This window comes from Fundulus heteroclitus, unplaced genomic scaffold (genome assembly GCF_011125445.2).
Source record: "Fundulus heteroclitus isolate FHET01 unplaced genomic scaffold, MU-UCD_Fhet_4.1 scaffold_144, whole genome shotgun sequence".
Taxonomy (NCBI): Eukaryota; Metazoa; Chordata; class Actinopteri; order Cyprinodontiformes; family Fundulidae; genus Fundulus; species Fundulus heteroclitus.
Window position 1 is genome coordinate 231,814 of NW_023396556.1, and position 23,169 is coordinate 254,982.

General features: G+C 37.3%; 1 protein-coding gene across 1 annotated transcript in view; it reads left to right on the forward strand.

The window, feature by feature from the left end:
• LOC105930540 (glutamate receptor, ionotropic, delta 2) overlaps window positions 1–23,169 on the forward strand; it is a gene marked incomplete at its 5' end in the record, with an annotated part of 302,244 nt that overhangs the window by 224,069 nt on the left and 55,006 nt on the right.

Sequence of the window (23,169 nt, forward strand, 5' to 3'; positions counted from 1 at the left end):
ATAATAAAGTAAATAAACAAATTTGACTTAGAGTGCAACAAGACATATTACAAAAAAAACAACAACTAAGATCTGTCATATTACAGTCAGTTTAATGTTTTTTAGCAAAATACTCCATTACCAGAGTTACCAGTATTACTTGTGTTCTGACCTCACTCACCAACATCTTTTTCAGCATGCTGGGTTGCACAAAGTTTCTATAATATTTTAACAGTTATTGATCTAAAACATGTATATCTTCAAAATGTTTTGTCATAAAATGACTTTTGTACAGGAAAGAGTTTGCTGGAGTGATGACCTAACATTAATCTTCTTCCTGCCTGTTTTGATATGCATTGTTGATCATTTGGCTCATAATTTGTTTTGTTTGTTTAACTAAAGAGTTAAATTGCATTATTAATAAAATTATTTACTGGTTTGCAGAAGATTAAAACATTGGTGGTTTGCAGAAAATTAAAATACTGGCTTAGAGAAATGTTTTAAGTCACACAGAAGCAAATATGGATACAAAAACATGAAGGGGCATAGTTTCTTACATTGACCTTGTAAGAAATGCTCTCCAACATGAATATATTTTTAATATGTTTACCAGGGCAGGCCATAGCCATTTTGGTGCCTTAGGCGAGGTGATGGTCCATCCAATCCTGCGCCCAACCCATCCACCTCACCGCATAGCATCTAATATATTTTCTTTCGTAACTTCTGGCATAACAATAAAAGCTTGTAAGCTAGTTTTTAATAATGGATAATGTTGATTTCTCTAAAATAGCCATTGTCAGCAGGTAAAAAAAGTACCAAAACTGTACTAAAAAGAAAATCTGAATGCATTTGGAAATTACAGATGGTTGTTTTCTGTCTACTCAGAGGTTTAGAAAACTTAAAACTTTTAGACTTTTTTTATTGGCACAGTAAAAACAGACCACAAATTTCATGTGTTGACAGATGTGGGTACAATTTTCTCAGTGCAACTGTGATGGACAGACATGGATTAAGTTAAGTTGTTGCTGAACAATACATGCAAAACATCCAGCTGCTTGATATGTCAGTAAATTACTCGGTTAAGATTATGGATTCATAAAATAGAGGAGATCACGCTACACGTGTATGGTTTCACACCAGTTACAGTATCAACAGTAGCATTAATAGGTATCTTTGCTTTATTTTAACTTAGCTAGCTGACAAGCAGATCCTTAGCATAAAATAAAAGCAGAGCTGCAACATGTAATAAAGAGGGAGATGTTCCTACCAATTTCTACCAGATTTTAGAGTAGCTCTGTTCCTCAACAGCCATAAAAACACGTTCCAGTAATTTAATCTGCCAACTGTTTTCTGAGGAATATTATATTTCTGGGGAATATTTAAATGTGGGTGTTCCCATTTTTTTTCCAGTAACAGACTTATGTGATGCAAATTAACAATGTCAGAAAAAATTAAATGGAGACTCCACATGAATTAAAATTAAAAATAACGTTTTTGGGTGACAAGAGAATTTAAACTATAGATATTCAATGAGCCAAATGTGGTGTAAAAAGATATTTATGACTTTTTTTTTAAAACAGTTTAATTTGAACCTGATATGCCAGATATCTCCTTGGCCTATTCACAGAAAAAAATACAGTCTAACAACCATTCCGCAGGTAGACCCATGTAAGGCTGTTCTAACATTAGTTCACAATGTTCCAGGAGGAAAAAGAAACCATGAAACAGATCAAAACTGTGGATCATATGCTAACTTCAGCTTCTATCAACAGAACATGCCTGCTCATGTTATTTGGCTCAGCTGTTCTGAGGAATATATTAAAAGGTTAGCAATCATTCTCACACATTCTGCAAATGAATTTAAACACACATTTTAAAAATGTCTTTACCTACTTACAATGGATCAGCTGATTGCTGCGCATCGGTAGATAGGTTCAGTTTTTCTTTTCGGTGCATTAAATTGACAGCAGTGGGAGGTTCACCGGAATGAGGAACAACAGGTTGCAGGGGTAGGGGGATTTTTTTTATATATATTTTCCACTACAGAGCATGAAAAAAGGCACCAGTCAGGGCAGTAAATTGTTGCTGTTATTCCATGAGTTGTTGCAGAGGCTGGAGCCCTAGGCAACCATTGATATGTATGTGGCCTATGCCAAGAACTGCTGCCTACTGTCTAACTGGAAACTAATCATTACAAGATGAGAAGGGGATAAGAAACGCAAAAACCTTGTGTGATTCAGTGTATCTCTCCAGTTTTTTTTTTTATGGAGCAGGAAACCATTTTAGCTGCTGAATTGCAAATAAATAGAGGACCACAGTCCACTGTCTCTTCTCCTCAATGTTCCCATCTCTACCCTTTTTGCCATCTTCTAGCTGTTTCCCCTGACTTCTTGCTCTCCTCTATTGCGCGTGTGTTGCAAGCTTAAAGATTTTGTGCTTGATTCTTTCACTCTCTATTTTGTGCCGTTTCGCTTTGTGTCACTTATTTATTTCATACAATCTCCACATTCAACACTAACACAATGCTGCAGGGTTTTCTATCAAAGTGTTTTCAAATCCCTCTTTTACTTTTTTAATCTTTCTCTCTATCGCTCTTGTTTCCCACAATCAGACTCTTTCCTTTGGCCTCTCATTCTCATGCAACTCACTGGGCAGCCACACTTCGGGTTTTTATCTCCTTCTGTGGGAAAAGAGGCAGCTTGGTGCCAGCAGCTAATGGACTTTTGGAGAACTCAGACATCCATACATCACAGTCTGGAGAGTGAGTTAGAAAAGGGAGAGGGATTTGGAGAACTGCCAAAAGAACAGTGATGTTGGGGAGGGAGGAAGAGGAAAAAAACAAGGTAACAAATGGCAATTATGACAAAAAGTAAAAAATTATGCCTGGAATAATATGAGAAGATACATTGTGGCACATTATAATACAACTTGATTTGACACAACACAATATAATAGAGTTTTATTTTCAGCGTACATAGATAATTTGCCACTAAAACTAATGATGTCAAAGCTTATAATACAGAAAAAAAAATCCTGACTTTGCTCAGACACAACCTCTTACTGTGTTCTCATTTTGATGAACCGCAGAGGACTTCTGATGGGGAGAGTTGAGTTGCGTAGTCACAGCCTAACAACTAGGTGCTAGGGAAATCGTTTGCTCGGATTGGCACCCATGGCAGGTGTGAAAGCTGTGGTTTAAATGGTGTCTCCTATCAGGGCAGTGGAAGGGAAGGACAGGTTCTGTCTATGTGCTTAGACTCCTGTGTCTTTTGGGGGATCTTTCAGTTCCTTTACTGCAGGAGCACAGAACTAGCCGGATTCAGGTGCCTAGTCTTATTTTTGGCCAGGAAACCATCAGCATTTACTCAGACGGTAGACTGTACTTATTTTGGATCCAAGATTTCTCCAAAAAGTATTTTACTTGGCCAGCGAAATCAAGACGTTCATGTGCATTAACGGCGCTATTCATTCCATGGCTCTATAGGAAAAGAGTAAGGATTCTGATGTATTTTATGAGTTTATAAACTATTCTGGACTTTATACACAGAAACTCTGAAGGTCTCCAAAAATACTCTTCACATACTGATAGGGCAGTTGCTTCACTGAGGACGCTATGGACTCCAGATTACATCATAAGAGGCCGCTATTGATATGGTATAGTGCTTATGCTTTGAATTGATATAAACTAAACAGATTGGGGAAATAAACAAATTAGAAACACCTGTAACAAAAAAGATACATAGTTCTGATGATAAGGCTCCCAAAACGTTGCTGAATAGCTCTCAACCGACCTACTTTTAGCATTTTCCCTAAGACATATGAAACATTAATACCTGACTTCAGTTGTCCACAAACAGTTTGTCCACATCCACAAGTTCTTGGTATTTTAGCTGTTTCAATGACTTTTGTGAGTTTCATTGCACTTTAATGAGTTTTTACCATACAGAGGCAAAGTTGGAGGGGAGCCGTCACATCACACTGCAGTTGGTCTAACATCACACTATTCATTTGTTTTTACAAATGGGGCATTTACGATGATATTAGATGAATTATTGGTTTTGTCAGTGTTTATTTTGTGAGCAGATGCGTGAAGGTATTTTTTAAAATATCCTTCAAAACATACCGTCCCACATTTTACAGGAATAATAAGCAAGAGATTTGTGGTTTTGACCCCTTCATGCAAACAGTGAACCAACTCACTGTATGTGATCATCTGTGGCATTCATTGTAAAATAGGGGAGGTTTTTATAGATCATGAGGATGGAATTTTTAGTCTGAAAACATCAAAGTACGGATAGACGTGCAATTTAGCATCTGTGAACCCTTTGGGCGTAGCAAAATGAGCTAATTCAGTAGGTTTGAGCCGGCAGAAAAAACTTATTTATCTTTAAATTACTGGAGAAGATGATTCCATCCAGTAATTGGTACACCAGTGGATGAGTCGACTTTCTCAAGCTGTAGCCATGTTTCCATTTCTCTTTGACATAGCCCTCTCTAAAAATGGTGCCAGTCCCCAATGTTTTGTTTCATTAACGGCTCTAATATATATATATGTGTGTGCCTTTTGAAGTTATGTGCCTTTTTATTCCTGTTATATAAATATCAGATGTAAATGTTGACAAAACTGTGCCCAAAGTCCCAGATGCTAACATTACAATAATAAGACATGTACTCTAAGTATATCAGCACGTTGTGAGGCAGAACACAATTAAAGGCAACAGGTTTGATTTTTCGACCCAGAGAGAGATTTGTCTAAACAGCATTTCTTAATTTATTCCTGGTAATCTAGTCTCTGATTTTACTGTTCCTTTGGACAATGTTTACATGGAACGTGTACACCAGAATACACTTCTAGAATTCTCTCTTGGTCTCTTTACAAGCGTAGAATTGGTACATTTCATAAGCCTGTGTTGACATTAGCATTAAGTCAAATGGATCAATTATTGTGAAGAAATAACTCTCAAACAACTTTGTAAGTGATAATGGTTTTAACTTTAAAATGCTAATCAGCAAAAAGACCAATCCAGAAGATTTAGAGACACCAGCTGTTCATTAATATTGTGTGAGTGTAGTTCAAATACCATTTAATACAAGTGTATTGAAATATTGGCAAAAAGTGTCAGTTGCTCTGCACAATTCTGCAAACTATTAGTGATTTTCTGTCCTCTGCCAGCTCATTTGACATCAATCAGGCTTGTTAATTTACTTGCACAGTATTATTAGGTCATAGAAGTGAAAGATTTTTCTGATCCACAAATTATTGTGAGAGGAAAAGGAGTTGTTGACAAAAAGCCACTCTGTTTAATTACACTGGGGAGAGAATTGTACATTTGACCCAGCCAAAACATGAAACACATTTTTTCTACTTACCTTTGCACCATTTCTTTTGCCAGTTTTAATTAATTTATTGCTTTCATGTAATAATTTGCTAAAACCCATGCCAGTATTATCTTTACCGATTACTCACTGGGGATATGCAGGCTATTTGACACGGCACTCAGACCGTTTGGCACAATATCTTACCTGTGAAACAATTCCTAATAAAGTTAGTTTAGGCGACTCGGCAGTGGAACTGTGGTAGGTTCAAGGCAAATATTAACTCTTCCTCAAAAAGTACTTTGGCAGTGTACAAACTAGGAATGGATAATGTCTCAAAACTTTATTCTGCAGAATGTCACAACTAGAGGCTCCAATGTCATTTAGGATGCTTTGTGTGTGTGTGTTTAATCTTTCAGATTCCTTTGAGAGGTTTGCAGGTTTTATTCCACTAAAAAATTATACTTTAAACTTTACATCAACCATGTAGTTGTACTACAATGCAGGGCTATTTATTTTCTATCAATGTTCCCAATAATTTTCCATATAAAAAAAACTGTTCCAGGTTGAATTTTTCAGATGTATACATTTTTTTTATTTGACATTTTGGAAATTTAAGTATAAAACATGCATAACGTAGTTTTGTTTTTTTGTGAAGTAACACATTGCTGCATTTAGCTGAATGTATAACAGTGTTGTAAAGGGCTATTTCTGTATCACTTTGGTAAATCTTGACTGGACCTAGCGTAAAAACAGATATTTTAAAACCCATTTTGAGTTTATTGATCCCTAAAAATAACAAAACAATTATTAAATATTTGTTTTGTTTGGCATCCAAGTCAACCCCTATTTAAAAACCCAGAAGAAGTACAATGAAATAGAGGACATAAAAAGCTTTTCAATGGCACTTTTTGATGGTACTTTTTGTGTTTAACTATTAGTAACCCAAAAACCAACATTATCAATGATTTGGACAAAAACTTGTGTACTGAGGCGTGAAATCCAAGTGAAAGGAGTGTTATCTGAAAATGAATCCGTATCAAAAGTTTAAAAGTGTTTTAGTTTTTACATATCTGCAATTAGATGTAAAACCTGGGAACTCCATTTGTCCAAAATACATTTTGCCAGACTGCATAGCGATGCTGAATGTAACTTTATATTTAGTTCATGGTTTTCTGTATACTTGATCTGTCACCATGGTGAATTAACCTGCTTTAGAATCCGAGGTTCTCAAATGAAAGATGAAAACCATGAAGCACTGTGTCTCGAGAGCCTTGAAAGAATGAAAAGTAAGGACTCAGGGAGAAGTTACTAGGAGGGCTGACGGACGGAGTTGTGGAGAGAGGAAAAAAAGTCCAGGTAGGAGACAGAGCTAGATTGGACCGGTTTTATCTGGGAATCATGAAACACATGATGTACATGAAGATGGGAAGAAATTGTGAGACAAAAGTTAGAAGAACTGCAAACAGAGTGTATTTTAAATGGCTAAATGACAATTTGCAGGTGCTTGATTTAAATTTATAGTGGATGCCCAAGTCACTTTTTGAATAACTGTACATACGCAAGACCATCCTACCTGCTCTTCCACTCCTCAGGGGGATCACGTGAAAGAATCTCCCAAATACACTCTGGTCCACTTTCTTTCTTCTGAGGCTTGCCTCACACACACAGGTAGCACTAATTGTGTTCTCAAGTTTCTGGTTCATGCTTTGGCATTGTTATTTGGTTTGAGGGTGAAAACCAGAGATGAGTCTGGTGTATAGCAGTTCCTAGAGCTAAGCAGATGTCAGACTGAACCTGGGTTCATAATTTGATTTCATGTTATGGGAACCAGATTTGTAAGTAAAGGTAAAGTTAAAACAAGAAGGAAAACGATGAAGAAGCTGCCTACTTTCAGAAAAAGCGAGCCACTAGAGCCACAAAAAATCCACCCCCAAAAAAATAGAAAAATAAATGCAGACGCTAAGAACCAGGTAACGGATCACAGAGCTCCAGAACTTGGACAATGACTGGGAAAGTCAGTGTTCTGTTGGGGTAGACAAGGGAAGTTAGAACCCAGGCTTAGAGAAGCAAGGAGCACAAGGAAGTTAGATCCTGATTACCACTCATGTAAGCAAACCATCTGGCATCTGTCTCAGGGAGCCAGCTCCTCTTTAAGCTCCTCATTATTACCCTTTAAAGAGCTGCAGTAGTGGACCCCACACCTGCCTGTCACACCCTGGAAGGAGGGAGACACAAACAGCAAAAAAAACTGTACACTGATCTATGGATATGAAACAACTATAATGGATTTTATGTAGCAATATAGAGTCTGTGTGGTAGAAAATAAAGTTGGAAATTTGTAATGTCTTCCTCTTGGCGGTCTGGATCATGTTAGCTCTTGTAGATTATTTAGTACAAAAGGTATTAAAAAACAATCTTAGGTTTGTCATTTTCTTTGCTGTCCAACAGGCAACATTTATCATATTACAATTTGAAGTGTCAAAATGATTATTTCATGCCTTGACATTTACTAAGCTGTGATATTGATATAAGTAATATGTTGTGTCTCATCATTGTGATTGATGATTTAATTCTAACTGCTCCTGTTTTGTTTGAACAGGCACCTATCCCGCTTCAGTAGTCCTGAACTGATTAACTGTGTTGATAACCAGCTTTGTAGTACCACTTAGTTTAGATTGCGTTAGTCCAGGGGGATCTCTAAAAGAAAACCTGTATACACTGACCCTGCTTCGTGCAATAGAAACTGTGGAACATAAACCTGTTTTCACAAATGTAATATAGTGAGATATAGAAAAAACAAAGAATGAAAATATCTTGGTTCACACGCACAGTTGATTTAACTTATACAACAAAATATGAGGGGAACCTGGGTGTACTATCAAGGAGCCATAATATGAAGAATGCTGTCTTGTCATCATGCCTATCTATTTAGGTAGCTTTTTGTGTTTTTATGTATACTTTGGCCTCCACATTAGTTTGCACCCCTCGTAAAGATGCATAAAAACCCTTGACATAACAACACATTTTATTGCTGTAAAATAATTTGGCACTGAAAACGTTTCTGCAGTATTAGTGGAAGTAGGTTTTGGATATTTTTTTTATCTTCTCTATCATCATTTTCACTGTGCATAGTGTGACAAATAATTGTGCCCTTACCCAACCTGACTTACCAAAGTTCTAGCTATTCTGAACTGTAATTGTAGCTCTGACTGTAGGGGAGGCTGCCTTCTCCTGTCTCATAAAAAGAAAAATGTGTTTAGTTGTATTTTGCATATGAATCGTTATATCTGCTTTAAAGGTAGAGCCTGCGATTTTTCCCTTTTTAAATAAGTCCCTTTTTAAATAACTGTGCATGCGCAGAAATATATTGGCTCCTCTTAGGCTCCACAGGGGGATGGCGTGAAAAAATCTCTCAAATCCACTCTGGTCTTGTTTCTTTCTACTAAGGCCTTACTCTCCTTCTTTTAAACTTGGACGCAGTTTGCTTCTTGCGACTCTAAGCCATGTTCAAAGTATACAGTGAGAGCATCAAAGCTACAATGAATGGCTAACACCGAAGCTAACCGCTAAGCTAACTGCTAAGCTAACTGGAGACATAGACACTAGAAGTGCGCGTGCGCAGCAAGGAAGCGGAAACTAACAGGAACGAACACGCGCATTGCCGTTACGTGAGCGTATCAGAATGATTGGCATGTGGGACAACCAATAAATAAGGCAATACCCCCGTAACTTGAGGGACAGAGGGGGGTGAGGACAAGCCAATCCTCTGACCAATCACTGCCCTTCGGTTTGAATGGCAGTGATTGGTCAGAGTTTTTGTAGGCCTGCAGCTCTCAAAGAGATCTGATTTTAAACCTCTTTTTTTGAATACATAATGTATTGGGACGGTAGGACCATTTCACCGTTAGTATAACAAAAAGTGTTTCTGAACAGGATAACCAACTATAGCTTTAAGTGTCTAAATAAATACACACATCTAATCCAAAAAGAACAAATGTTTTAATAATCAAATCCACTTTATCCCTTGACCAGTTGAACCAATTTTTACTTTTAAGTGATTAGTTTTGAAAATACAAGAGGAAGAATTACTTGCCTTCAACCTACTACTGTTCCACTCCCAGACCTCCTAAACTAACTTCATCAGGAATTGCTTCAGAGGTAATATATTGTGATATTTGTTAATTTAACGAACAAATTAGTTACAAATTACACATATATGTCTTTGTCTCAAATGACTGTTCAGTGTGGAAAACACTGAGAATTACAGTAGATGCTTACACAGCCATGCTTTCTTACAGTACCTACACTGTGTCCCCAACTTACTAGAAATTGAAAGAACCAAAACAAATTTATTTGCAGAACAACTAAAGGTAATATAAAAATCATGGCATCAGTTATTTTTAAACAAGCCAAAATATGTTTGTTTTTGTTTTTTTCCCCCCACTGAAAAATGTTCTCAATTTCAAAGGCTTGATTTTTCCAAATCTATCTGTGTGAGATTACACTATTGCTGTAAAGGATTAATTTAAAACTTTGTACAAGTCCAACAAAAGTGGAGGGTGATGTGTCTTCAGTGCTGATTTGCAAGTGGAAAGCAATTTACTGTAAAGAAGAATGGATGACTTTGCAACTGTTTTTATATTTCCTCAACAGCAGCTCCCAAGAAACAACAGACAAAATATTATTTGCAAACTCCATGAGTTCTGCATCCGTTAAAATGATCCGGAAGTTACTCCAACATGTTTGTGGCTCCAAGTGATTTTAAGACGATAGGTCTGGAATTTTTTTTTCTTCTGTTAATTCAAAGACGATGACTTGAACAGAGAAGGTCCTCTCTGTTTCCCTCGCCTTCTATCTTCACCATAGTGAACTTACAAATAACATTACTTTCAATTATAATTATTTGACCCACCCATTATTTTAGTAGGACCAGCTAAAAAGTTAATTCGGGCTATGCCACTGGGTGTTACATTGCTTCCACCTTTTGGCTTATCAAACTCCTTATTAGGTCTACTTTTTTTCTACTGGGGGAAAGCAAAGGTAAGGAATGCATAACAGACAAACAGAATATTAATGTTTTGGTATTGGTGGGAAAAGAGCTCCAAGGCACACTTATATACTCAGAAAAGGCTTGACTGGACACTCTACAGACTCTGGACCTGCCTTAGAGCAGTCATTTCCACAGGCTTTATGTAAACAAGCAGCTCTATATGCGTGTCTAAAGAAAGTGCAAACGCTTTATTGGTTTTATGCACAATCCCTTAAGGGTTCCGTTCTTGGTGAAAAAAAATTCAATTTTTCACATTTAAATAAAGGGCCTAAGTGTTTAATACTGCTTCTAACTTGTCTGCAAGTCTCAACCTTTATGTATCTTTCCTATTTAAGTTGTTCTGACATCTGCCACAATCTGTTACCATCTGTTTGCCAGGGACAGATTTCACCTCCCATAATGTATTGCTGTATAAATATGTTTTCATTTTCATAGCTTCTTTTCTTGGGCAGCTTGCTGTTTGGAAGAATTTTGATAAAGAAGAAAAAAACAATAGTAGATATTCCAGTAAAATATGCTTTTGTCTGTATGTACGAGTTTGTTTTACTTAAACAAAGATAAATTACATTTTTGACATGTTACATTAAACAAAGGGATCTGATTTTAAATAATTAACTAAATTATTAATGTACGTGCCTTTGCCAGTTTTCCAATAGGCCAAACTCTTTCTGACAGGTTTAAAGGATATTTCAAGAGAAATGAGTTTGATAGCTGAATTTTATTTTCTAATAGTGCACCAATCGCTTTTACATTATGCGTTAAATTGTGTGTGTTTGTGTGTGCGCAAACATGCATGCATTTGTCTGTCTACATGTATCTCATTGTTGTTTTCCTTGTTTCCCACATTTATGTTTCATAGAATAGTGCATACCTGCAAAATGCCTAATGTTTAAGTGACTCCAACTCAATGGTAATTTCTCCCAGGAAGGCTTTTTATGTTTTGTTCGTACGTGCATTTTTTTTGCTTTTTCACAGCTGTAATACAGATGAGCTTCTACATGTAGAAATAATAAATAAAGGTATGTACTGATGTTTTATTTAGCTGAAATGTAAATCTAGAGTATTATGAAAAAAATATTTAACAAAACTATTATTTGGTATGCCATACAAAATTAAAAAAATCTATTCAAACGGGCAATGTTTCTGTTAAAAGTTTAATTAAAAGGTGTTTTTTTATGGTTTAGTTTTACTAGACTTGTCACAATAATCAATAAATCAATTAACCGCACAGTCAATTTTAATCACATGATTAATTAAATAATAAGTGCAACAATTTATGTAAGCATGCTTGCTTATTTCCCCCTTGTGTTTGTCTCCTCTCGCTGAGACAGGATGACAAAAGGTTTCAGTAGGGTGTCTGCTCACCCCTCCCTTCTCGTTTTCTCAGTGTAGGAGGGGTTAAATCTTTCCAGGGTTTCCCACAGAAAATGGGATTATCCTAATAGTAGTTGTCTGGTGGCTTGCAGGAGGTGCGTGAGGAAGCACAGGGAGCGTTGCGCGATGCAGCTTGAAGGAGGGGGGCAGCCTTTAACCGGGTACCGTAGTGTTCGTCAAGCTAATAAAAGCTAACACATTAAGTTAGTTGGCCACAAACTTTTATTCCAGACGGGAACTTTACTGACTGTTTTATGTTCCTCTTAAACATTGTTTGTTTCAAATAAACAAATGACGCTCAGCCTGGCTGGGGGGCGAATATAATAATATAATATAATACGGTGGGGGGTAACCCAGCTTGTGTCAGGTAGGCACATGCTCAAAATTAAAATGAGAGCCTGGTGAGGGAGTGCCAGAGAAACGGTAGTTTGAAAAGAAACTAAATTTGTGTCAAAGCCAAACACGACTGCTACAGGGTGGGAGTTTTTTTTGTTGTTGTTTTAAACCAAAAGTCCTGAACCTGCTTAATTTGTCTGGGCTGGTAGGTCGAGAGGATATGCATGCGTTATTATGCCATTATCGCATTAGTTGAAAAAGATCTTCAAATGACAATAATTGGATTTATCACAATATGTTTTAGAAAAAGTTAGCGTCAAGCAAAATTTGTTATTGTGACAGGCCTAACCTTTACCATTTCAGGGGTCACTACAGCAAGTCATTTGTTTCCATCTAATCCTATATTTTGCATTTTCTTCTCTCGCACCAACTACCTCCATGTCCTCTTTGATTCCATTCATAAATCTCCTCTTCTTGGTAGTTCCAGCCTCAGCATCCTTCTACTTATATACTTTAAATCCCTCCACTGTACATGTCCAAACCATCTCAGTCTGGTCTCTCTGGCTTTATCTCTGATAAATCTAACATGAGCTGTCCCTCTGATGTACTCACTCCTGATCTTATCCATCCTGATTACTCCCAAAGAGAACCTCAACATCTTCCTCTCCTCCAGCTACCACCAGCTGTGCCTCCTGTCTCTTCCTCAGTGTCATTGTCTCTAGACCACTGTTACGACCTGTCTAGGGGTGGCAAGACCATAACATGAAAGTGACCCATCTGCTATAAACCTCAAGCAGCCACAGAACAAGGTTGAACAGATTAGATGATTGATTTTCAATGTTTTATGTTTTTTTAAAGTTTTAGAACAATAACGAAAGTTGTTAAGTTAAATTAAATAACAAACAGAACAGAACTATCTGAAATAACCAAACTTACAAGATTAACATAAATAAAGAAAATGACAATCATCTCCCTAACTAAGAAAAACAGGGAAAAAAATTATCCAAACTATAAGAAAAGAGCAGCTCACCACTACAAAACTCCTTAAAGGAACAGTGTTTAACTAATTTGGCTTTTAATTAGCAAAAATCAAGTATTTCTTTTGTAAATATATATTCTGGCAAAGTCTAATAACCTCACATCAAAAAGTAAACCGTTCTCATAACTTAGTTGTTTATAAATGCATAGGTGTTGATGCACCCGCTGGGAGGTGCCATGTTGCCTCGCCATTTCTGATTTCGGTAGACGAAAGGGGACAAACTGTTAGCCATACATGTTTTCCCTATCTGTCTTCTATATGAGAATGGGCTGTTGGTAGAAAACAAGCAAAGATGACCATACATCATTCTATTTTCCGTTTTCTGTTGAAATGGAGGACCATCCATACTCTTTGCCCAGCGAGAGGGAAGTGAAAGTACAGTAACCAAGAAAAGAAAAAAGAACTAATAACCGGAGAAAATTAGAGGCTGTATCGGCACAGCTATTTTTACAAGGTGAAGACAATTTGTGAGGGAGTGAGGATTTAAAACAGATGCAGAGGTTGCAGGCTTTCTGCTGGACAGTTAAGTTAATTTAATATAACAGTGAAGTTTATTTTGGCATTATGTTAGAAATAGGGTAGTGTAGTCCAGCAGCTGCTCTGTCCTCCCGGCAGGCAGAGATGGTTCGATTGTTTGTCTCTTCCTCTCCCTCTGTGTGTAGGTGTGTATGAAAGGTAAATGGACTGAACTTGTATAGCACTTTTCCAGTCATACTGACCGCTCAAAGCACTTCACACTATAGCCACATTCACCTAATCACACTCACTAACGCGCACACATTCATACACCGAATCGCAGATCGGTAGGCAACTTGGGGTTGAGTGCCTTGCCCAGGGGCACATGTGACGAGGAAGCTGGAATCGAACTGATTCTTCCAATTGCAAGACAACTACTCAACCCGAAAGGTTGAGGGATATCAGCCTTTTCACTGTCTGTAGTGCAGCCGTAAGACTGGATCTCTGCTTATGTTTATGGTTGCCTTTTTAGAGCCCAAATAAGCGACTGCATGACTGAAGCTATTAGCAGTAGCTAATATATGGAGGATATGGATGTTGACAATGTCATATTTAGTGTGAATATCTTACATACTGGGGCTTTAATATAGCCCAACTCTTAATGTTTACAAGAACTTCCAGGTGTGCTGGCAAAGGTGTGGCTCGTTGGAATGAGCAGAGATTAAATGCTGGACAGTTGGCAGCAGCGTCCTTAAATACGTCTTCTTCTCCAAGTAACCAATCCGTAGACAGCAGTCTACCAATCACAGGAGGGCACCTGCGCACTGACATTTGCACATCAGAAAAAAGACATAACAGCACCATGCAACCCCACTAGTAACAACCATCTAATATTGCTGGGCTCACCACCATCTTTTACACTTTACCTTCTATTCTTGCTTACACTCTTTTATCACACCACACACCTGACACAAGTGGCCTTTATTTAAAAGTACGCTGGCTGCAAATGGGGTTGAGAGAGAGGGGGAAGACACGTGACAATGGTCCATGGGCCAGGACTCACACCTCTTTAAATGGGTCGTCCTACTCTTCTACCACCACCTCATCTAACACTTTTCTCCACTTGTTACAACCTACTTGAACACATTTCTTCTCCTATTTTCCACACTCACTGTTGACCCTAAATACATAAAATCCTCCAACTTCTGTATCTCTGCTCCCTGCAACCTCATGGCTACACTTGACTCCCTTTCATTTGCACACCTGTATTCTATCTTGCTACGATTAACCTTCATTCCTTTGCTTTTCAGGGCAAACCTGCATGGCTCTAGATTTAGCTCCACCTGTTCTCTGCTCACATCGCAAATCACAATGTAATAAGATGTAATAATAAATATTTAATCGTAATGCACTTTATACTAAAGCAAATCTTGGAGTGCTACATGATAAAACAGAAGTTAAAAATTAAAACTCAAAGAGAGCATCATAAACTGAAAATTGGGTAAAAGGAAAAGACCAAGAGTTCAGAGTTCAGTGTCATATGCAAACATCACAGTCCATGTAGATTTATGTCTAACCTAATCTGTCAACCTGTCCATCACCGCAGCAAATAAGAAGAGACTCAGCTGATTCTGCATATGGTCCTACTTCCACCTTGAATTCCTCTATTACATTCAAAGCAAATGCTGCACCTGTAGTACTTTTTCTTGGCATTCAGTAATGCCGCTGCTCACAAATGCTCACATCTGACCTCAGTGTAGCTTCCAGTACTCTTTCCCATAACTTAATTATATTACTCATCTACTATGTTCCTCTGTAGTTGTCACAACTCTGCACATCTCCTTGTTCTTGAAAATTTGTACCAGCAGACATCTTCGTTTCTCAGGCCTCTTCTTGCTTTTTAATATCTCATTGAATAAGGTTGTCAAAAAGCTCTTTCCCTCCAAGACACTTCCACACCTGCACAGGTATATATCATCAAGACCAACTGACTTTCCACTCTTCATCATTTTCCATGCCTTCCTTTGTTCACCATCTTACCAGTCACTGTATGCCCTTTGTTTGGTCTTAGCTTCCTCTCCTTTCACTTTATGCTGCATATCTCTGTACTCCTTAGTGACTCTCTTCAGTCCTCACATAGTCCCACTTCCTCAAACTCCTGTAAAATGCCTGTACAAACCTCTGTACCTCCTCATTTCACCGGCAAGTCTTCCCAACAACTTTATTTTAAGAATGCACATCAATTACTCTACTGCCTGTCTCACTGACAGCATTAGCTGTAGTTGTCCAGTGATCTGGAAGCACCTCCTGGCCACTCAGAGCCTGACTCAACTCCTCCCTGAAAGCCACACACCTTTCTTGCTTTTTTAGCTTCCACCACTCTGTCTTTTGTTCTGCCTTTGTCCTCGTCATCTTTCTCACTATCAGAGTAATTCTACTTACCACCATCTACCACCTTCCTACCACCATCTGGTCTCCTGAACACACAGTATGTCCACCTTCCTCTTCAGCATCATGTTGGCCAACTCTCTAGTGTTTCCTGCCATATTCTCAACATTCGTTTGTAGACTGTTGCATTTCCTTGCTGACCAACAGTAGCTCAATTTTCACCAGTGCCCTGTCAGTCACCAGCACCAGTGGCAGTCGTTGGTAACCCGGGCCTCTACCAATTCGGTATGGAGAACATGCTATTGACTCGCATCGTACATTTGGTAAAGGTTTTGCGCCAGATACCCTTCTGACACAACCCCCTGCATTTATCATGGCTTGGGACTGAAACACAAATACATAAAAAAGCCTATACACTTCGATTAAGGAAATTACAATGTTTAGTGACAATCCTTACCGTGTTTCCCACGAAAAGTGTCCAACACTCAACATATTTTACCTTTTCAGACTTTTTGAAGTCTTTTTCAGGTCATCAACAGCATGTGGGAGTGGTTTTGTTAGATACTAATGTGTGGTGCTCTTGTGGTGCACAACAAAACCTTTGTTGCCTCCCTTTAAGAACTTTCATACTTTAATCCCCTTTAAAACTTTTAGTCAGTTAGGATGGAGTCGTAATTTAGTATCATACACATACAGTTTTTCCTTTTTATAATGCACTAGGACTTACATTGAGGTGTCCCTTTAATTTAAATTGGTCTATATAGACATTTTGGTTCGAGCACAAAAGAAAAGTACATGTTTATATAGATTCTATGTTTAGGCTCCAAAGTTGTACAAACCAGGAAGTGGATTAAGCCTTCTGATCACCAGACACTCGTGTGCGCCATTTGCACGTCAAATGGATGCAGACTGAGAAAAAGGTGAGCAAGATGACACAAAACATGGAAGGATGCTTTTTAATAGCTAAGCAGCATCAGAGTCCATTATGAACAATAATGTTGAGTAAAGATAAAAAGGAAAGGAAACAGATAAATAATTCAGTGTTCAGATCCTAATACGGGTGGCATCTTAGTTTTGGCTCACTGATCCGTCTCGGATGATCCCTCTCTCCAACATCTGTCTCCAATTACGCCTCTCCTTCACTATCGCATCTCTGATCTACGTAACGGGGTCTGGATAAAGATTTGCATAGAGCGTGGCAATAGGCGATTAATTCCTTTGTTTTTTTCCCAAGTCCTCCTTCCTGAAGAGACAAAGACAACTGATGACACCCGATGGTAATTAAACAACTGAGAAAACAAAGACAGGAAAGGGAGAAAAGAAGCTGTCATATTGTGTCTCCAGGGAACGAGGCGGCTGGTGCCACTAGAGCAAACAGCTGGACAGAACTCCTACAGAGGAGTTGATGCCTCATGAGGACTAACCTTTTGTAGTCTCAGACTATAAGCTGTTTTGTGTTTATTTATTTTTTTGGGTGAAAGGAAATGATTCTTTGTTGCAGACAAGAGACTAACAGGTGGTTTTAATTGGAAGTAGACAATGCTGCACTTGTTTCATAACTAATAAACGAGGGAGCCTTCTGCCAAGACAGTTCTGATTTATTTAACTCAAATTGAATGGGTATCCATGCCTCAACTAACAACCGTCCAAGTTTCCTCAAATTCAACTTGGAATAAAAAAAAAATGGCTTATATGATGGTATGTGTCTACTATTTACATTACCTGTAGTGATTATAGCATATTTTCTCAGAGTTGAATTTATCGCAGAATATGTGGGAACAAAAAGCAAGAAGAAACTTACTGAACACAGTTTTCTCCTCCTACAAAAGAAAAATAACTTTTCTCATGTATATTTATGCAGTACGATGCACATAGAGGGAGGGTGCTGGCTCTCTCTCTCTCTTTTTCGCTATGATTGATTTCCCTGCACCTAATCTTATCTTTATTCAGATCTTCACATATCTACATGAAGCCAGCCAGAGCAAAGAAGGGGGAAAATTTGGCTGGGGAGCAGTCGCTCAGCTCATTGTGATGCTCCCTGATTCGTCAAATAAGGCCCAAAGAAAGGGGGCACAGAGCATGTGCGAACCAAATACAGAAAGAGCATGCAAGCACAATGCCATAACTAGCTCGCTTAAGGACAGGCAGAAATAGTTGTAGATATGTAAGAACCTGAGCTAAATGGCTTTTTTTGTCAAATATTTCACCACCATTAACCTCTTTCTTTGTTGTCACACTCGCTAAAGGCAGACAAAATCTTTTTATCCCCTGCCTGTATCATTGTACTTCATGCAATTGTGGAACAAGAACAAAGTAAGACAGAATGATATGTCGGTTCTTCCTTCCCTTACATCACACAGAAAAGTGAAGGAGGCACATCAGTTCACAGCCAAATGTTTCTTATGTCATCCAGCATAGATATACATTTCATGTTTGCTTCGAAGTAACGTCACTTAGAGACAGACTTTCTGTGAGGTTTAGAAAGGGAGTAAAGCCTTAGATCTAGAATGGTTATTGCATTACACATATAGCAGTAGATTTCATACTTGGCTTCTTCCTGCCCAAGCGTGCCTCACATGTTAAAAAAAATAAAAAAATCACACAACTCAAAGGGGAGTGATGCAAGAAAAAAGGCCAAATTTAGTGGGGTGTGAGAAGATATTTCACATAACAATGATGTAATTTCTAAAATATGCACAGCCATTCAATAAATTAGTATACTGTTACATTTTTTTATTTATTTCGGTTGCTAAACTTATTAAAGTGAAACACATTATATAGATTGAATACACACAAACTGATGTTTATATACCTTTACTTTTGTTGATCATAATACTTTTCTGCTTCCAGCAGAAATGAATACACATTTCATAATAGAATATTACACCTGAGCAAGAAAAAAAAATGTATGTACAGAAATGTGAGCGTCGAAAAAAAAAACATTTAACACTAACCTAAAGGTTGTCATTTTCAAAAAGTTTAATTTGACAAACAAGTCCCATTGGAACAGATATTTCATTTATTGAACATGACAGTAAATTAACGTGAGTATTTTGCCACTGTCCTTGTGTATTTGCCAATAAACGTTTGGTCTTCAGAAAGTTGTTTTTTTGACTTTCCATTGGCATCGTTTCTAAGTTTCAGCCCAACAGTACGTCCAGTTCACAAGATGAGATGATAACAGATATTGTACTAAAGGAACTATCTCTGATCCTGCACACATTTCAACCATGAGAGAGGAGGACATATATACCCTGTCATGCATGTGCTGGAGGAGCTGCTGCTTGGCGAAAGCTCTGCACCTTGTTGAGCCACTAGCAGAGAAAAGTCGTCCCAGGTTGTCTCCTGTCCGCCTCTTATTCCTGCTAAAAAAAAAAAACTTGGGCTTGCTTGATCAATTAGTCAATTGTTATTATCAAATTATGTCTTTTAACTCATAATACATTGCATAAAAAGCATTTTTTCTTAACCAGACAAAAAATAAATTCTGTTATAGTTGTGTGTCTATGTAATTCAGTTGTTCAGAGGAAAATAGCCTCAACTACTGTAGCACAATTGAAGTAACTTGCAGACATAAATTGTTTTACATTTATCTGGAAATTGAGTAAGTTTTGGAATCATTTGTGGTCTTTCTTAGCCATCCTGGAGCCCAGTTGTCCATCTGATACTATAATTGTATTTTATTTATACAACTTTTTATGTTGCCTGTGCAATTTCTCAGTTATCTGGGTCATCGCAACAGCGAACAGGCTTAAATCGGAGGCAGCCGGACCTTCGTTCAGCTCTGTCTGAAAACGTTTCGATGCATATCCAAGGAGTCTTTGTCAGTTCAAACATTTTTGTTATGCTGTTTTTCTGCATTTTTTATTGATATTGGGGGGGGAGGGGGGATGTGTTGCAAAAATTATGATGATCTAAGAAGTAAACATATTGTCTTTTTAAGCTCTCTGGCCAGAATGTAATCCCCTGCAGTGTTTCTTTTCTCTCTTTCTCTTTAATTATTTAAGTAAACATAAGTGAACTGCAGCCCAACGGCTTGAAGGAGGTCACAGGGGTTTATGGTGGGTGTTTATCTCAGATGAGTTCACACCACTGAGTAAAGTTCCCATTCTGAAAAGCGATTAACTTGATGTGTCTCTGTGTGAGCAATTTCTCTACACTAAATTAAGACCAGTGCTGTCACTGTCAAACCATAGGTATACAATATTTAGTAATCATCCTTACTGAAAAAGTGAGGAAAGATTTTAAAAGAAAGCATTTATGTCCCATAAATGCTATGTGTTTTGTATAACTTCATTAATTATTGTAATAGGAAATTTAAACAATGAAATACATTTTCATACAATATAAAAATACACGTTAAAAATATGTAATTATTAAGCAATGTCTTTAACCTTGAATATGTAAATAGAGACTTGTCTGATCAACTCCAGTTAGAGAACTTAAATTATGTATACATATTATGTTCTAATCCCTTTTCTTTGTGTTATGAATGATGTGCTTTTTAAAAAAAATAAGTTCAGATAAAACATGAAACCTTTTTAATTGCAGTACCAATAAAGATCTATGTTGAGGAAGAATACATTTAAAACAATCTTATTGATCATTCGCTGCACCACAGGAGAAGACTGGCCTTCAGGACATTACTTTTACGGTACCATCCCAGCTTGGACTGTTATCTTCAGTAATTAATCAAAGTTAGGCTTATATTAAAGCGAAGCTGTGCATGTAGATTAGTGGTTCTGATACATAAAATAAATTCTCCCAATTCGTATGCATTCCCTTTCTCTTTATGAAGCTGCTGCAGGTGACAGCATTTTTCTTCACCCACTTTACTATCATCATCTTTATTGGGATTGTAGGATTATGCTCATGTTGATGTTGCTTTAGGTGACTTTTCAGGCCTAATTTAATATCATAATTAACAAGACACATTGGACCAATCTAAGTGTCAAATCAAAACACCTTTAATGAAATAGCATATTTAAAATCAGCAGTGACATAGATAACAAAGCAAATTTAAACTATTTCAACTGTCCAATTCCAAGGAGGGAAATGTAAGTTTTCAAATCAGAATTAGATTTATCTGTGTTGGAGCAAGATTAAATACACAATTCAACATTGTTGCTGCACTTTGGGAGAGCGCAGCTTGAAGAAGACTGTTTGAATTTATTTCTTCAGTGTGAGAGGGGATGAAAACAGAGCTAAATGAGATTCAAGTGATAAATCTTCTTGTTTTGAGGCTATGGAGCTAACTACTATACCAATCTGCAGTCTTTGCCTATTGTATGGTTACCTGGCGACCATTTCATAAGAACCAGTAATGGAGTAATGTTGTAGTTATTAATAGTCTAGCAGCTGCATTTTAAACAGGATGGACTTATTAAATTGTAACATGACAAAGCACAAAGTAAGGATGTCATTGCTTTTGTTCATTAAAATTCAAAGAGGACTATTTAAAAACAGTATTTTTAACTAAATGATGCACACTCCTAGACAAGCACCTAAAAGTTCAAAACTGTTGAAGTCTGCTGATAGAGCAGAATGAAAGATATGTTTATGTCAGTCTTACTTTGATTACAAAAAAACATTATGACAGGGAGGCTGCGCTGTCATTTAAATAGTTATAAAGTCTTGGAGAAAAGTCTTTATAGGTGTAATTTAGAAGTTAAAGTGTAAATTGTGTACATCACAATGGTATAAGCTTTTAAAGATGTAACTGAAAGGCAACATGCATACAGAAAAGAGCAAGACTCCCAAAATGAGTTTTGCTTTTATCCTAAATCACTTAATCTACACATGATGTCTTCTAGAGAGACATAAAAAACATGAAATGTTTAAAAACAGTGTTTTCAATATTCCTGAATTAGAAAGAACCTGTAAATATAAAATATAATATGTAACTCCTAAATTTGGTTGATTTTCGCCCTTTTGCAGTTAGGGCATTACTTCTACATTTCACAGAGGACAGACATTAAATATAAATCTATGAGCTTTAGGGTAAGTAAAACATGGGTTAAACAAACAAGTTTGTGCATGCATGTACAGCTATTTTTATATAAACATAAACAAATAAATATCTTACATTAACACTGAATAATCCCTGAATCAGAAAGCAAGATGGCGACAGTTGACAGAGCTACTGTAAGAGCCAGTAGAGCATTCTCCAATGCCTCACAGTAAAGTGACAGCTCAGTGTGGTCAAAGACCAACACTAGGGTAAGGGTTACTTAACCTTTCCCTTTTCGCACCTCTGCTGGGCGTTGCTGACTCGTTCTGCTTCATTCTTATCCTCCAATATCGCACTTCAGGTCAACCCGGTCTTGTTATGGTAAATATATAGAAAGACTGGTGCCTAGCTTCAGTGGTCATCAGGCAAGAGACGGGATGCAACCTGGACAGGCCACCAATCCATTACAGGCCTTTTTTGATTGATCTTATTAAAATTTTCTGAAACACTAAATTTTGGGTTTCGTGTGCAAGTAATAATCAAACATATGTCTGTATTGGGGAGTGGAGGGCTATAAAAACTGAAAAAAGGATCATCAGCACATTGAAAGGTTGTAAAAAAAAAAAAAAAGAAAGAAAGAAAGGGTACTGTAAAGGTACTGATCAGCATTTTCTTTGGTGTAACAGATGGCAGTTTGAACTTACAACTGATATTAATACATATTATTTCCACCTTGTTATTGATTATTAGATATCCTTTCTCTATTATGTATTGTTATGGGTAAGCCCCAACCTTGAACCTGCCCCCAGTACAGGGGGCAGGTTCTAAACTTTTGAGCAATCACAAACTATTTAAATAATAAATGTATTAATATTTATATGTTTAAAATTATTTGACATTTTGGTAGATTCCACACATGTCTATGTTTAAATGGAGTTTGTAATAGCTGAAGTGAACATAATAAGATTTCAGCATGTTGTATACAAATACAGGAAAAACGCTCTGAGCCCCAGTCCCCAGTGCTGGTAGTGGGACTTAAGAGGTTTTAATGTGTTTATGGTGTTACCTCAACTCTTAAATTTGAGGGACAATTTTAATTACAGGGACACATTTAATTTGACTTGTCATCTGATTATGAAGCTTTTTTTTTAACAGTGAAGCCTATCTTAATGATGATTACCATTGCTGATTAACTGATTTTGCCTCATGAGAGTACTTTATAAATAAAAACAGATTGTTTGTTTAAAATTTGATTTCTATTATTAATTTTCTGAGGTC